The sequence below is a fragment of the Pantherophis guttatus genome, chromosome 2 (genome assembly GCF_059756535.1).
Source record: "Pantherophis guttatus breed Tessera chromosome 2, ASM5975653v1, whole genome shotgun sequence".
Classification (NCBI taxonomy): domain Eukaryota; kingdom Metazoa; phylum Chordata; class Lepidosauria; order Squamata; family Colubridae; genus Pantherophis; species Pantherophis guttatus.
The window spans coordinates 26,143,858-26,147,500 of record NC_142064.1 but is presented as its reverse complement, the minus strand read 5'-3'; the positions used below and the strand labels follow the sequence as shown (position 1 = coordinate 26,147,500).

The following is a 3,643-nucleotide window of genomic DNA, read 5'->3' as shown; positions in this document are numbered from 1 at the left end:
CGCCGACGACTTTCCCAAGGCGGAAGGACCCGGGGCGCCAAAAAAAATGCTTTAGGGCGTAGGACAGGGAACCCCTTGACGTTCCTCCAAGCCCTGTTGCCGGCCGTCAAAAATTCGTAGCTCGGAGACTGAAACGCCTATTTCTCTGCGGGAAAAAAAAAACAACACCTTTCACCCTCCCGCCCCGTTTCCAAAAATCCCTTTCACGGGCAAAACCGTCCACGCTCCCTTCCCAACAGCTCCTTTTTCTCTTTTGTTAAAAGACCCGCAGTATATGTGTATGTATGTATGTATGTGTGTGTGTACATGCCTACGCGTGCCCACACTTCGGCGGAACGGAGGAAACCTGCTTCGCAATTCGCGTCTCTTTAAAAAGATAAAAGAACTTATCAGACAGTTTTCTTATAACCAGCCTCCCTCCCTTTTTCTGGTTTACCACCGCCATTATTGCTATTTCAATAACTAAAGGCTGGGATTTTTTCTCTTTAAATCGGCTCCTGTTAGGGAGAACTCGAGTTGGGTTGAGCGAAATAAAATGTCGATCTTTCTTTCTTTCTTTCTTTCTTTCTTTCTTTCTTTCTTTCTTTCTTTCTTTCTTTCTTTCTTTCTTTCCTTCCTTCCTTCCTTCTTTCTTTCTTTCTTTCTTTCTTTCGTTTCCTCAATAGAATCCACTTTAAAGCAAATTCAGAGGAAATTCAGCAAATTCAGTTGTTTGGGACGTCGAGAGAAGGTGGGGGGAATAGAAATGGAAGGACATAATTGAAATGCTCCCCCCCCCGACTCCAAATTTGACGGGTTGCAGAGTTGGACTTTCTCGCAGGGGTGAATCTTCCGGATTAAGACGGCAACAGGCAATGGAAAGGAGCGATCAATCCTTGCCCTGCATCACTGTTCCGTCTTCATTTTAGTAGAACAACAAGAACAGAGGCGACAACCTCTGCAACAAAACCTGCAACAAAATTTTAAAAGAAATCATCATAAGGGGGGGGGAGAGGAAAAAAAGGGGGGGAGAAAGCAAATTGAAACCAACGCCGTGGTGAAGCTTGAAAAATCTTAGACCCGAGAAGGGCCTTACCTTCAGACTCGGCTCCATAATTGAAGCGTTGATAAGGAGGGCTTTTGCGAAGATGATTTTGAAAGGAGCTCCCAGCGAGAGAGAAGCTAATTTTATTAGTTTGTGACTTTTGTGTTATGGTTTTAAGAAACCCGGAATCTTTGCCTCCCAACGCCTGGAAGAAACCCCCCCCCCACAACGCCCACTCTCTTGGCTGAGTCTTTGAGACGCAACCCCACGCTTGGCGAATCCCAAAGTTAAGAACCCCGAAATCAGAGGGACTTACTCTCAAGGACTCAGAGAAGTAAGAGGGTACAGAAGACGCCGTTTTCGCACAAGAGGAAGGAAGCCCCAACGATTTTCCCGAGATTTCGCCTTCCGGGAATCAGGAATACGGTCGCCACGGACTCTAGCGGGGCTCGCCAGGTTCCCTGTTTCCCTTAGAGTTTGCTGTGGCTTTCCCCCCCCCCCCTTCTTCTTTTAACAGAAGCCCAGATAAGGTTGCCCGATTCCCCGCCCGCAACCCTAGAAAGATTTCTGTTTTGCGGGGTAGAATGGGAAAGGGGCAGAGATCTTCCGGCGAAGGGTTTTTTTTTGGGGGGGGGTAGGAGGGACATTTGGGAAGGTGGCACAGAGTCTATAATGGATGCCCATTCGCCGACAGTCGAGCGGCAGCTCTTCCCGCTCGAGTCCTCCCCCCCCCACCCCCATAATGTCAAATTGACTTAAGTGCTGGTTCATCCGCGTTTCTCTTTGTCCGCACCAGTTGTAAATAAAGGGGTTTCGAGATTAGCTAATTAAGGTGCATTAATCACTGGGAGAAAGAGAATAAATCAAAATCCCTGCTCCAAATTTATAAACTCGCTCTGCCGCCCCCCCCGCCCCCACTCCGCCAACAACCCTAGAAGGGAGAACTGCTGACTCTCCCTGAGAGGATTGAAGGACTGCCAGTTGAAAAAACGCCCGTATTTGCACTACCCGACCATCCTCATCGTCGTCGCCTTCAAAGAATACCTACCAGTTGCGCAGCTAAAAAATCACCGGGAAAAGGATTGGGGAGAGGGGAAGCATTGCATAGGATCGGGGCGGACGGGACAGAAAACCGGAGGGAGGGAGGGAAGGAAGGAAGGAAGGAAGGAAGGAAGGAAGGAAGGAAGGAAGGAAGGAAGGAAGGAAGGAAGGAAGGAAGGAAGGAAGGAAGGAGGGAGGGAGGGAGGGAGGAAGGGATGAAAGAAAGAGGGGGGAGGGAGGGAGGGAGGGATCAAGGAAGGAAGGAAGGAAGGAAGGAAGGAAGGAAGGAAGGAAGGAAGGAAGGAAGGAAGGAAGGAAGGAAGGATCCAATCTGCTTGTCGCGTTTTCCAAGCTTCTTACAATTCGCCTCCCCTCCGTCCCAACCCTACTTTCCTTAAACTGCCTTTGACAGACAGATCCCTTTTCCTTTCAGAAGCGAGACCGCCACCCTCTCCGTTAACCGCCCTCCCCACTTCTTGTACCCTTCCATCTCCGTTCCCATCCACCCCGCCAAGTCCGCTGTGTCTACATTGGATTTTGCGAGGCCGCTGTTGGAAGGAGCGAAAAGACCACGGGGTTCTTCCTGCTGACTTTGGCGGACGAGATCCGGCCGATCTGGTTCGGAATCTGACCCCCAGGCTCAGAGTTTGGCCAGCGAAGCCCTCCTCCCCGTCCCCCCCCCCGCCCTCCAAACCATCATCCCCTTACAACAATGCCAACAATCCCAGAGGCTTAAAAAGGCAACTCCCCCAACCCCACCGCCTTCCTCTCCGTAGTTAAGACCGGGGGGGCCGGCGGAGGGAATACCTCTCCTTGCCCCCCTCCCCAGCCCTGAACCCCTCCACCCAACACGGTTCTCTCGGCAGCCTCCTTGCTCAGCTCTTCTGGGGCAGGAGAGGAGGCTAGGCGAAAGGCTGCAGCCGGACCACCACGCGGGCCCCGTCAGTTTCTCTCCTGCCCCCTCCCCACCCCCCCACCCCCATTTTTTCTGCCCCAGCCCTCCGGGCGGCAGCACAATGCCAGCGGTTCCCCTGCGTTTGGCTAGGCAGCAGCCCCGCTAAGTGCAGGTGGCTCAGCCTCTGAATGCCCAGCCCGCTGAAAAGCCCAGCCGGCCCCCTGCTCCACCTGCTTCCCCCACTCCCCACTCCCCCGCCGCCCCTCCTTCCTTTCTTTCGGTCAAGAACCTTATAATTAATTTTAAGTTAGTCAAGGTACCGTATCATTAAAAACGGGGCTGGCAAAACAGCGCCAGAGACACAAGGAGGAGGGTGTGTGTGTGTGTGTGTGTGTGTAGGGGGGGTGGAACCCAGAGAGGAGAAAGGGGGGGGGGGTTTAAAAAAAAAAGACAAGAAGGGTGATTTGCATAAAGCTTTGTCTTTTTAGCGCCTGTAGAGCTGCCAAGGGTTAGAACGCTAATTGCGCAAGATCAATGGGACTATTGTTGTCCGCGGGTTTCTGGGATTTTATTTTCTTTTTCAAATGGCTCTGTGTGGGGGGGGGGGTAGAAGGGGGGCGGGGAGAATGGGAGAACGACCCCAAGTTGTAAAATCCCAGATGAGGGTGATAGGGACGAACTCC

The 3,643-nt window shown here is 52.1% G+C and overlaps 1 long non-coding RNA gene across 1 annotated transcript in view; it reads right to left on the bottom strand.

Moving 5' to 3' along the window:
• Positions 1-1,565, bottom strand: part of LOC148115052 (uncharacterized) — a 2,435-nt gene extending 870 nt beyond the window's left edge. Inside the window, exons 1-2 of the long non-coding RNA XR_015732076.1 lie at positions 1,341-1,565; positions 1-949 (exon numbers count right to left, since the gene is read on the bottom strand). The exon at positions 1-949 is cut by the window's left edge and continues 870 nt beyond it. This is a non-coding gene — a long non-coding RNA (uncharacterized LOC148115052). The remainder of the gene's footprint in view (positions 950-1,340) is intronic.
• Positions 1,566-3,643: the final 2,078 nt, after the last annotated feature.